Consider the following 13,165-nt stretch of genomic DNA (forward strand, 5'->3'; position numbering starts at 1 on the left):
GTTTTGCACTTTTTTAAAGTATATATGATTTTAATTTATAGTAATGTTTATGTATTGTACTGCATTGCTGCCACAGAACAATGAATTTTATGACATATATCTGTGATAGTAAAACTGATTTGACTTAGGAGGTTTGTCACCCTACTCATACCAGGACTCAACATACTGTACTGCTAAGGGCACTGATAATGAAACCAGAATTGTCTACCTCAAGTATTAGCAGTGGAGAAGACATCAAAGTTAAGATATTTTAAATGTGTCTCAGTGCATCTTTAAACAGGTCACTTCTGGATTTAATGAGAATGTGGCAGTGAATGAGCAGAAATCTGGCTTCCAGAAGACTTTTTTTAAAAGTTTGCAGATCTGCATTTAACCTGCCTTCTTTAATCTTAGAACTCTGGAATTTTCTTTCCTTGGGAAATAAAGACAGTTTAACAAAGATGAGGACAATTGCAGAAGAAAAACTGAGTAAGAAGCAAAGCATGAATGTTTCCTTTTATCTTCTTGACTCACAGATTGTCAAAGTACTTGCTCCCAATCAGTGGTGATATAAAACAGTCCCCACCCCCTACACATCCAGTCCTAAGCCTTCCCTACCTCATTCACACACTATAGGGATATTCTCAAGTTTCGGAAGCAAACTCCTCTGGCATCAGCTGTGCAGCTCAGAATCCCAATGCCAGGATAGGTCCAGGGTTGGAAAACTATGTCCCTCTTTTCTTTAGCCCATTCAACACCCCCACACTATTCCATCCACACAGACATTACAACTTCCTGCTCTGCAAACTTACTCAGCTGACTGGGAGTCAGCCAATTAATCAGGGTGATTTATGTGTGGAACCCTGTCGAAAGATGCAATGTGTCTGGCGAGAAGTCTGCAGCATGCAAGGAACCCAGACATGCAGATACCTTCATTGAAAGTCCTCTCCTCATCAGAAAATCTGGTACTAATACCAGAGCCATTCAGTCTGGAAGTGAAGAAGTGCAATTAGGGGAGAATGCACTAGCAGTGGAAGCTGAATAAAAGGATCCACTTACGAAGTAGGTTTAAGTCTTTCCATATAATGTAGCCAACATTGTGTAATCCAAGTAGAGGTCATTTTACACAAACAGAGGTTAAACGGAAACGTGTCTTGTCCAAACATTAACATTGACACCAGTTAACAACTGCTAATGGAATCTACTTCGATCACACCTGCCAGCTGTTTTACTGGTGTGTCACAGACCTGTTGCTTTGAGCTTACATCTGTACTTTAGATAGATAAATATACTTTATTGATCCCGAGGGAAATTGGGTTTCGTTACAGCCGCACCAACCAAGAATAAAGCATAAATATAGCAATACAAAAACCACAAACAATCAAACAACAAAATGCAAACTATGCCAGATGGAAAATAAGTCCAGGACTAGTCTACTGGCTCAGGGTGTCTAACCCTCCATGGGAGGAGCTGCAAGTTCGATGGCCGCAGGCAGGAATGACCTCCCATGCCACCCAGTGTTGTACCTCGGTGGAATGTGGCCAAAGTCCAACAGTAAAAAGTTCAATATCCGGTCTACAAACACGTTCCTCAATCGTAATATGACCCGGATTGCACCATCTGTTGTTAACCAGAACAATAAGCACCCAACTCCTTTACGCTTTCCGCTCTCAGTGCACTTCCGGTCAGCCGGAATGGTCTGGAAGCCGTCCATGGAGAAGTTTTGATCGGGTTTGTCCTCGTGCAGCCCTCTGTTTATCCTCTGAAGTACCTTATTTCCTTTTGTCTTTCGAAGTCTATTATTGATACAACCTTAAATGAAACTTTATCAAAGTCAGTAATATATAAAAGGATTAATAATCATCCATAGGGTCAAAGAGAGTTACAGCAGAGAAACAGGCCAGCCCACAGACCTTGCCAACCAGAAAATACCCATTTTTTACATTAATGCTACCCTAACCTATTTTTTTATTTTATTCTCTCCAAATTCCCACCAACTCCCCTTCAACCACTCAGCCACACAGTAGTGAATTTACAGTTGCCAGTTAACCTATCAACCTGTGTGTCTTTGGGATGTGAGATGAAACTGGAGCACCCAGAAAAAACCCATGCAGTCACAGGAAGAACCTGCAAAATCCTCACGGCCAGTATTGTTACCGTCTGTGTTGTCAAGATCTTATAGCCTGAGGAACAATTATTTTATTAATGTGAAATAATTTTAATAATGCTAATTCAGCAGTTTGATCACATGCACATTGTGGTTAACTGATAATTATGATTTAATTCACTGAAGGTCATTAATATAAACAGGGGAGAGAGAGAGATGGCTGATCATTTGGTCTTACTTGCACCGTATTACAACCTTAAAAACTCAAACAATGTATATTGTACAGATAATATTGGTTTGGCATCATCCTATTTAGTCCTTGGACAACCCTGCACAATCCTAATTACTACCTCAGTAGAGCAACACCATGGACTTAGTACTACCATGGATGTTGTTATATTTGTTCTAATTGTATTCTTTCTTGTATAATTTTATATGGTTTATGTTTTTCTTGTGTATGTTGTGTCTCTGATGCTGCTGCAAGTATGTGTTTCCAATGCACACGTACAAACATGTAGAGCATACAACAGTACAGGCCCTTTGACCTACAATGTTTTGCTAACCTTTCCACCTACTGCATGATCAATGTAACTCTTTCCTCTCACATGTCCCTCCACGTGCCTGTTTAAAAGTCCCTTAAATGTTCTTAATCCATCTGCCTCTACCACCACCTTCAGCAGTTTGTTCCATGCACTCACCACTCTCTGTATAAAAATCTATCTCTGATATCCACCCCCCTATACTTTGCCCCAATCACCTTAAAAGTATGTCCTCTTGTACTAGTCATTGCCATCCTGGGAAAAAAGATGCTGGCTGTTAATCTTTCTATGTGCTCGTGCATATGATAATAACCTCAATTATGAAATAGGCTTTATTTTTAACATGGTATATCCAAAAGTGTCCTAGACTAGAATGATGACTTCAAAATATGTCGTTGTTGTGAAATGCTTTGGAAGCCCTGCTCTGTGAGAAGCATATTTTTTCAGGTAAGATGTTAAACCTCAACCCTCTTGAGCTCTCAGCTGAACAACATCCCAGGCTGTATTATACATTACAAGAGAAGGAATTTGTGTTGAACCCCTATAAAACATTGGTTTGGCCACAATCTAAGATCAGCATTAAGTTCTGGCCACTTAATGAGGAGGTGGGTGAAAGATTTAAGGGAGCTACAGGAAAGATTTATGAGAATGGTTTCAGTGAAAAGGTATGTCAGTCATGTGGAATGAGTCTAGAATAGCTCTGCTTGGTCTTGGAATGTTGAAGGTTAGAGGAGATATTGTCAGAGGAGATTATACAGAGTAGCCAGAGGAAAATTATTTTCTCTGACACATAGGTTGAGAACCAGAGGATATAGTTGTAATACAATACCAAAGATAGCATAAAGTAAAATGTTTCACGCAATGATCTTAAGAAACAGAATCAGAATTCGGTTATTGTCATTTACATAAATCGTGAAATTTATTATTTTGTGGCAGCAGTACAGTGCAGGCATAACAAATTACTGTAAGTTACAATAAAAAATGAATAGCAAGTGCAAAAGAGTGTGAGCTAATGTTTACGGGTTCATGGACCTTTCAGAAGTTTGGGGAAGAAGAGAAGAACCTGTTCCTAAATGTTGAGTTTGTGTCTTCAGGCTCATGCAGCTTCTCCCTGACACTAGTAATGGGAAGATAAGATAAGATAAAGCTTAATTTATCCCAAAGGAATAAATAGATACTTTAGTCAGAAGTATGTACTTTAAAATACAAAATGTAAACATTGAGGTATGAAAGAGAATACAAAATGTGCATTAAAAAGTAACAGTGCAAATAAAGATGTGCAATGAAACCATATACTAATTTACTTAAGGAGGAGGAGTTGTAGTCTATTATATCCACAGGAAGAAAGGATCTCCTGTGGCATTCAGTGGTACACCTTGGTGGAATCAATCTGTTACTAAAGGTGCTCCTCTGTTTGTCAGTCATGTGGATCGAGTCTAGAATAGCTCTGTTTGCTCTTGGAATGTTGAAGGTTGGAGGAGATATTGTCATGGAGGGGACAAGAGGGATTGTCCATAATGCTCCATAGCTTCTGCGGCATCCTCCTCTCAGACACAACCATCAGGGAATCCAGTTCCACCCCACAGAACAGAACCAGCCTTCCTGGTGAGCTTATTGATCTTCTTGATGTCAGCTGCTCTCACCCTCCAGCCCCAGCAGACTACAGCGTAGAATAGACTGCTGGCCACCACTGAGTTGTAGAACATCTGCAGCACAGCACTGCAGACGTTGAATGGCCAGAGCCTTCTCAGGAAGTACAGTCTGCTTTATCTCTTCTAGTACAGAGCCCCTGTATTTCAGTCTAGCCCAGTTTATTGTCCAGGTGAGTTCCCAGGTATCTGTAGTCCCGGACAACTTCCACATCCATTCCCTTCACGTCCTACCTTCCTGAAGGCCACCACCAACTCCTTTGTCTTAGTGATGTTGAGCTGCAGGTGATTCAGTCCACACCACTCAACAAAGTTGTCCATCCCTCTTCTGTACTCAGCCTCCTGACCCCAACTGATACAGCCCACAACTGCTGAATCATCTGAAAACTTCTGCAGGTGGCAGGACTCCATGTTGTATCTGAGGCCGGAAGTGTAGACAGTGAACAGGAAGGGAGATGGGACAGTCCCCTGAGGTGCTCCTGTGCTGCTAACCACAGCATCTGATACATGGCTCTGTAATCTCACATACTGTGGCTGTCTGGACAGGTAGTCTGTAATCCAGGACACTACTGGAGCATCCACCTGCATCTCCATGAGCTTACTCCCTAGAGAAGCAGGTCATATGGTGTTAAAGGCACTGGAGAAATCAAAGAACATGATTCTCACAGTGCTGCCTGGCTCATCCAGTTGGGTGTAAGCCCACTGAAACAGGGATATAACAGCGTCCTCGACTCCAATATGTGGTTGGTAAGCAAACTGCAAGGGGTCCAGTGATGGGTTTGTGATGCTCCAGGTGTGTGCCAGGACCAGTCTTTTTTATGATTTCATAACATGTGAGGTCAGTGTCACTGGCCTATAGCCACTTGGCGTGGTGGGTACTGGAACTAGGCAAGATGTTTTCCATAGCACAGGCACCCTCTCCAGGCTCCGAGTCAGATTAAAGATGTATTGAAAGAGCACGCACCTGGAGTACCCTTGGACTGATGCCGTCTAGGCCCAGAGCCTTGCCTGGGTGAATTCTGCAGAGCTCTCTCTCTCCTTACCTGCTCAGCAGTGGCAGTCCATGTGTCTGTGGTCGTTCTCTCTCCGGTGTTCTTGGAGAGAGACGGAGGGCAAGGGGTGAGAGGGGAGGAGCTGGGGGGTAGATGGGTTGTAGAGGGTAAACAGAAGCCTCCTCATCAAACCTGTTGAAAAACCCATTTAACTTGTTAGTCATGTCCCAGTCCCCTTCAATCACCTGGTGTTTTTGTACCCGTTATCAAGAGCATATCCCAAATGGTAAAGTATTTTAATGATGGATGCCTCTTTCTTGAGACATTGTCTTTTGAGGAAGTCCTCAGTGGTGGGAAGGTTTGTGGCTGTGATAGAGCTGGCTTTGGCCAACGTTCAGTAATATCTTTTACTTCAATGCTACTCTTTACTCAAATCCGATATTCCTTAGTTCCTCAAATACCTAAAAATTAATCGGTCTTTGTTTTGAATATACTTGGTGCTCGGGTAAAAATTTCAAAAGATTCACTCTTACCTGGGATGAAGACGTTTCTCCTCATCTCTATTCTGAAAGGCTCACCCCTTTTTATTGAGATTGTCACTCTGGTTTTATACTCTATTACTCTGCACCTGCCTTTTGGGATCCGCAAGAATATTGTGTGTTGTGTGTGTGTGTGTGTATGTATATATTTTTTGTGATTTTTTTTATTGAATTTCATCATCAAACAAACATTTCCACAAGATGTATTTCAGACACTGTACATATATATCATATAATCATATTTGTCACAAATCTCCACTTAATACTTATCTGAGGTATATAGTTATAGAAAGGAGAGGAAAGAAAGAAGAATCGAAAGAAGAAAACTATGTACAGAGTCGGGAGTGATTTTTTTTAACAACATATTCATTGACTTGTGAGAATAAAATCAGGCCTACGAGGTGTTATGTAATTAAACCATTTTTCCAGTATGAATAAAATTGTTCCAACTTATGATTAACAGATGCTGTTATCTTCTCCATTTTGTAAACGTCCATTGTAATTTCCATCCATACATTTAAAGTTGGGCTCTCCTGTGATGACCATTTCCTGGTAAGGGTCTTTTTACCAGCCACCAGCAGTACATTCATTAAATATTTATTGCTTTTCAACCATTCTTGAGGTATATACCCAAAATATATGGTCTTACTCTCTAAGGGTATTTCACATTTAAAGATGTCTTGTAGGGCATTATGTATCCCACTCCAATAGTCTTTGATAACGGGGCATTCCCAGAAAATATGATAATGGTTTGCATTCTGATTTCCACAATTTCTCCAGCAAACAGGGATTACTATCATAATGGGATTTCTAAGAGGGTGTAATAAAATATCTTATCAAATTTTTCCACCTGAACTCCCTCCATTTGGTACACTTCCATTGATACCTCCATATTATTGTCCAGTCTTCCTCAGATATTATTATCCCTCCTTCCTTCTCCCATTTTGTTTTAATGTATGAAGTCGAATGTATTTTAAGATTTGACAAACCCTAATACATGCTTGAAATTATTCTACTACCATTGTCTGAATTATATACTTTTCTGAATAGCTCTATCAGACATATACTTGCCTTGGTTACATTTTTAACCGTCCAATTAACATACTGTCGCATCTGTAAATACTGGTAAAAGTCTTGTTTTTCTAATAAGTGTTTCTCTTTGAACCCATCATATGACGCTCAATGGAAAATCATTGAGGAGAGGATACTTTCCATCCTCATACAGGCAATTTTGGCTGATAACAATCTACAAAGTTACATAAATAATATTGACAACCTGAGGGTGAAATGGACTCTTAAAATATGGAGAACTATTATAAAAGAATATAAACTAGAGAGAGACATTGCAATTCTTAAATGGTGTGCATATGACTCAGATTTTACGCTGAATAAACTGGATGCTAGATTTAAGGACTGGACAGCTAAAGGAATAACAGCTATTTGCAATATAATGAAAGAAGGAACACTGTTCAGTCTTGAAATGCTCAAAGAATATTGTATATTTTAATGAAATCACTTCTCATTCTTCTACCCTCAAGTGTTTAGGTCCAGTATGTTTAAACTCTCCTCAAACTACAAAGCCATCATTCCAGGAGGCAGTCTAGTGATCAATCTTTCAAAGTTCAAAGTAAATTAGTTATCAAAGTACATATATGTCACCATATACAACCCGAGATTCCTTTTCTTGTGGGCATACACAATAAATCCATAATAGAATCAATGAATGACTGCACCAACTTGGGTGTTCAACCATTGTGCAAAAGAAAACAAACTGTGCAACTAGAAAAAGAAAAGAACAACAATAGTAAATAAATATGGAATAAATATCAAGAACATGAGATGAAGAGTCCTTGAAAGTGATTCCATCAGTTGTGGGAATATTTCAATGATGGGGTGAGTAAAGTTGACTTAAGAGCCTGATGGTTGAGGGAAGTGGAACTAAATCTGACCGTCACTTTCAGAAGGAATTGGTTAAGTACTGGAGGAACTATGTAAGAATTGAAGGGGCACAGAAAGAGAGGCAGGGAATTTAAACTGACTGGTCTGTTCTTATAAACTGCTGTAAAGGGCAGATCAGCTAAATGACTTACTTCTACGCTATAGCAATTCTATAGAAGACATTGTTGCCAAAACAATGTAGGGTCCTGCTTAATATTTATCCTTCAATATATAGAAGTAAAAGATAAGTTTGATTCATTCTGCTTCTGGGACCTTGGGCCGCCATTTTTCCTACATCACAAGAATGACTGCACCTCAAAGAACTCCATTGGCTGTTAACTCTTTTGGGACATTCTGAGGTTACGTAAGGCACTAAAAGAATAATTATTTTACACTTGTTACACAAATTTAATTCCCCCCTCCACCCATCATCTTTCGGCCAGAGAGTGTGGCTTTCTATAACTTGTTAAGGCATTGTGAATGTTGCCCCATTTGGACTTCACCACTTGATAATGTGAACACACTCCATGGTCTAGGAATTGCTGTCGCTTTAGAGCATTTTCCCTCCTTTAATTGTTCAAAAGAGGCAGAGCAATCATACTAGCTTCAAAATGACTGCAGTATTTTGCCTGTCATAGAACTGCTGCTTTTGTGGAGTTAGTTTACAATGAATAACTAGATTTGATGCTAAAATTAATCTGAACCTTCTTGTGTTGCCTAAGCTACCACTCTGTGAAATTAGTTTAGCCTTCACTAATAAGTGTACCAGTCTCTTCCAAAACTGTGAAGAGTTTGTTTTTGAAATTCTCTTCAAATTCACTTTGTATGCCTTCTTTAGTGCCAACTTGTCTTCCAATCAGTGGAGTAATCCAGACAGTTGGTAGAAAGTATTACACATATATCCTTGGCTTCTTTTAAGTTAGTTGTCTTCTAAGTTCCCAAGGTCATTCATACACCAGCAATTCTGTCTCTGAAATCTGTGCTCAGTAACTTCACAGGTAATAATGTGATGCTGGCCAGTTTATTTCCTGAAATCCATCAAGGACATAAGAAGAAGAACATCTACTTATTCAGCTCCCAATAGGTGTTCCTCAGGGGGGCAAATGTAGGCTAGATCACTGGAGGAAATTCCAAAGTTCCTCTTTGAAATAGTGCTGTGGGATTTCTCAGATCTACATACCTTTGGGGACACATGGGAGCTCTGTTGAACTCGGGTGGTAAAACAGTACTTCTCTTAGTGTTTGATCAACAGCAATTGTTATAGGCGAGATAATAATGAAGGAATGACTGCTGCTTTAATGATATTCATTGAATAGTTATCTTCTTGAATGAAGCATTAGTCCATTTAATCTATCATCTGCTAATGTCATCAACAATATTTCCTGATGCATCTTTAACCCATTTTTTGCTTCTTGAATGATTTTTCAGTTTCACTCTGAACACATCAGCACAGCTCTTTGGTTTGCATTATCTCCCTTCCACAGACTCTGTCTAAACTTCTTGCTGCCTCATTTAAGCAGTCAAAGGCCTCTCCCAACCTGGATGCTCTCTCTTCTCCCACTCCCATTGTGCAGAAGATACTGAACCCTGAAAACACAGACTACCAGACTCATGGACAGCTTCAATCCTGCTGTTTATGACACTAATGAATAGTCTCCTAGTACAATACAATGGACTTGCCCTCACAGTCTTCACCATTATGGCCTTTCACCTTTTTGCTTGTCTGCCCTCCATTTTCTGTAACTGTAGCACTTTATTCTGTATTCTGTTAATGTTTTCTTTTGTACATCTCCAATGCACTGACAAGATGAAATGATTTGTATGGATGGCATGCAACATTTTACACGTTACTTTGGTACATATGAAAATAATAAACCAATTTACCAGTTTACCAAATTAACCTTTAGTTTCCAATGTCTTTGCTTCAAAAGTCATAGATTTGCAGTAAATTTTCCTCACTCACTGCTGATACAGGTCCAAGGTCCGAGAGCAATCACAGTCCTCCTCACAAGAGTTCAGCTGGGGCTCTGAATGTTATTTCTAACACGCCTGGTTTCCTGATCCAAAGCTGAAAGGAAATCTGTTGCTTAACCCTCAGAAGCAAAATGGTTGACTGCCGGAGCATATGGTGACTAAACAGAGAGCCAGGATATGGCAGTCTGAAAAAAAATCCTTTATAAACTTGAGAGGTACTAAGGGAAATGCAGAAAGAATTTTCCGTGTGGGAAAATACCTTGGTTACCAGAGTAACCTTCTTTCCGCACGGAGAAGGCTAAGAGGAGAATTGATAGAATAAATAATGATAAGCTATTTCCAGAGACAGGAGGATCAGTAATCAGAAGATACAGATTTAAGAGATTGACAACAGAACCACAAGGGATACAAGGAAATAATATTTTACAGAGTGAATTGTTAAGAGCTGGAATGCACAACTTTAAAGGTAGCAGGAAGCAGATGCAACAATAATTTACAATAAAGAATCGGATAAATACTGGAGGCAAGGTACAGGGTTATGGGGGAAAAGCAGCGGAGTTGGATTCATTAGACAAAGAGCTAGCAGAAGCATGTATCTTTTTGCAACATCTGGTTAAGAAAGCTTTCTGAAAGCCTTTGACGGGATAGAGAAGGATGGAGCAGTGAGGGTTGTCAGGGATCAGAGCATAGTGATGAGAAAGAAGGCAGGGGAAGGAATAGTTGAAGTTGGACTCCTATTGTTTATTGGTTTATTATTGTCACGTATCAAGATACAGCAAAAAACTAGTCTTGTATCCTGGTAACATAATAACAATGCAGAATAAAGTGTAAAAGCTACTGAAAAGGTGCAGTGCAGATAAACGGTGAAGTGCAAGATCGCAATAAAGTAGATTGTGAGGCCAACTGTCCATCTTTCAAGAGTTTGATAACAGTGGGATAGAAGCTGTCTGATGGTACACGTTCCCAGGTTTTTGCATCTTCTGCCCAATGGGGAGAAGAGGGTGATGTCCATGATAGGTGGATAGGGTCTTGATTATGCTGGTTGCTCTACTGAGGCAGCGAGACGCTTAGACAGAGTCCACAGAGGGGAGACTGTTGGTTCCCATGATGCGCTGAGCTGTGTCCATTACTTTCTGCAGTTTCTTATGGTAATAGGCAGAGCAGTTACCATACTAACTTTTCTGAGGTAGGGTTGTGCTTCAGGTGCAGGATGGGGCAGAGATTCTGGAGGGACAGACAGAACACACTTTATTGTGCACTTAGCTAATAAGAACATGAGGACATGTAAAATAGGAGAGGGAGAAGGCAATCTGGCCCATCGAGCTCACCTCACCATTGAATAATATCATGGCTGATTTGGCCGTGGACTCCGCTCCATCTACCTCCCTTTTCCCCATAACCCTTAATTTCCCTGCTATGCAAAAATCTATCTAATGTGCTTACAAATTTTTTGGTGGTGGGAAAGGGGGGGGGGTGTAAAATGTAGCAGCCCTGTCTCTTCACCATGTGTGTCCCTGCGTATAGATTGAAGAGAATGTGGGACTTTGGATTTTACTGTAAATGGAATTACACATTGCTGCTCGAGATTCTGGGGCCCATCATTTAATGTCTGATTCAAAAGATGCTTCATCAACTGCACTTGAGTCAACCTTAGATTATGTGCCTTGCATTAATTTTCTACATAAGAAAATGCACAATTCTTTATATGTTATTCAGCAACCTTTTTCAGGCCTTGTCCCACTACTTTTCAGATGTGAATTGACCTTGCAAAATTTCCACTTCACTCAAGGAAAGAAATGAATTCTTCCCTGAGTAAATCATTATAACTATTTCTAATAGGATCAAATTCCACATCTCCAATAGTAGCAACAATAGGTTTTAAGGAAAACAGTATGCAAACACATTGACCCGGGACCCTGTTCTCAGCATCTGTTGAGTGATCCTGACATGCTGCCTCATATTTTGTTGCTCTGTGTTCTGGGAGATGAAAGCTACTGGTACTCCTCGCGTGTTTGGGATCCGGGTTCAGCCAATGCTACTGACCTGTGCTGTTATTTAGAGCTGGTCAACTGGCTCATTCTATACAGGAGTGCCACAGCAATGTTTTGGGAGTGAGTGTCATTCTTTAAGAGAGAGAGGAAAACAATGAACAATCTTAAAATTATGCATATTGTTGGCTGTAATTTTATTACATTAATACACAGTGATTTTGGCTCCTATTTTAATGTTGAGCTTTAGGACATTGAGGGGTGTAGCTGGTGGCAATTTACCAGTCAGTGGCCTGCTATTACACATTTTGCCAGGGGTAACATGTCTTTAATTTCTTGATAAACAATGTGGCAGAAGAGGTTCTATGGTCAGCTTACATTTGAAAAATCACCTTCAGTATTTCTTTCTCCAATGTTGTAATCAACTTACAGAGATGTTAAACAGTATATCACCTGTCATAACATTACCACCAACGTGTAAACAGTGTTGTTAACCAAGAAAGTCACTGGTCAATTTACACACAGCAGGCCGGCCAAAGAGCTTGCCAAAAAGCTGTTTATTGGCTTGGATCCTATGGAGAGCTGCCCTGATCATTAAAATTATGCCAAGGACCTCTTAAGGCTTCAGCTTAATAGTTGTTGGGAAAGTCATTCACAATAATTCTGTCCTGGACATCCTCTCCTCCTCTTACCCATCAGGCAGCAGATTCACACGTCTGAAACCATGTACCACCAGCTCAAGGACAATATCTATCCCACTGTTATCAAACTCTTAAAAGGACTTCTTGTATGATAATATGGACTTAGCCTCACAAACTATCTCATTATAATTGTGCACTTTATCGTTTACCTGCTCTGCACTCATTTGGTATCTTTTATACTTTATTCTGAATTGCTGAATCAGGTTCGTGCATCCAGCCAGTGAGAACAAGAAAAGATGACTGTGAATAGGTATATTAATCATTTATTTACAAACACTAAAAAATTGACCAAACATTCATATTCCCCAAGTTACTGACACTACAAAGCTGAATATTCAACAATTGTACATTCAAAAAACACAGTTAAAAGTGTACACAGAGCATACCTTCCCAATGGTCATGTGGACCACTTGCCTTAAACAAAGGGAGAGAGACAGAACCTCCCACATGTGCTCTCTATATACCCAGGATAGATGAAACTGGACACCAAGCGGCTAAGACCAATAGGAAAAGCAGCTGCAGTTTCTAAACTAACCAATTGCAACAAGATGACTTTCGACAATCAGAGTAAGCCACCCCTCCCCCCACAGGACTTTGACTTTTCACCTTATTCTAGTTCAATTACTTTGTAATGATTTGATCTATATAAAAAGTTTGCAAGGCAAGCTTTTCACTGTATCTTGGTACACGTGACAATAATAAGCCAAGACCATTACCAAGGTCTGCTACTACAAGTACCAGAGTGCAGAATGAGTATTT

The 13,165-nt window shown here is 40.0% G+C and overlaps 1 long non-coding RNA gene across 1 annotated transcript; it reads right to left on the minus strand.

Moving 5' to 3' along the window:
- Positions 1 to 3,632: 3,632 nt before the first annotated feature.
- Positions 3,633 to 12,818, minus strand: LOC134342490 (uncharacterized). The gene is made up of 4 exons (XR_010017029.1): positions 12,793 to 12,818; positions 11,761 to 11,840; positions 5,318 to 5,458; positions 3,633 to 3,742 (listed from the first exon to the last, which is right to left on the minus strand). It is a non-coding gene; the product is annotated as an uncharacterized LOC134342490 (long non-coding RNA).
- Between the last annotated feature and the right edge of the window lie 347 nt (positions 12,819 to 13,165).

Source organism: Mobula hypostoma, chromosome 1 (genome assembly GCF_963921235.1).
Source record: "Mobula hypostoma chromosome 1, sMobHyp1.1, whole genome shotgun sequence".
Taxonomy (NCBI): domain Eukaryota; kingdom Metazoa; phylum Chordata; class Chondrichthyes; order Myliobatiformes; family Myliobatidae; genus Mobula; species Mobula hypostoma.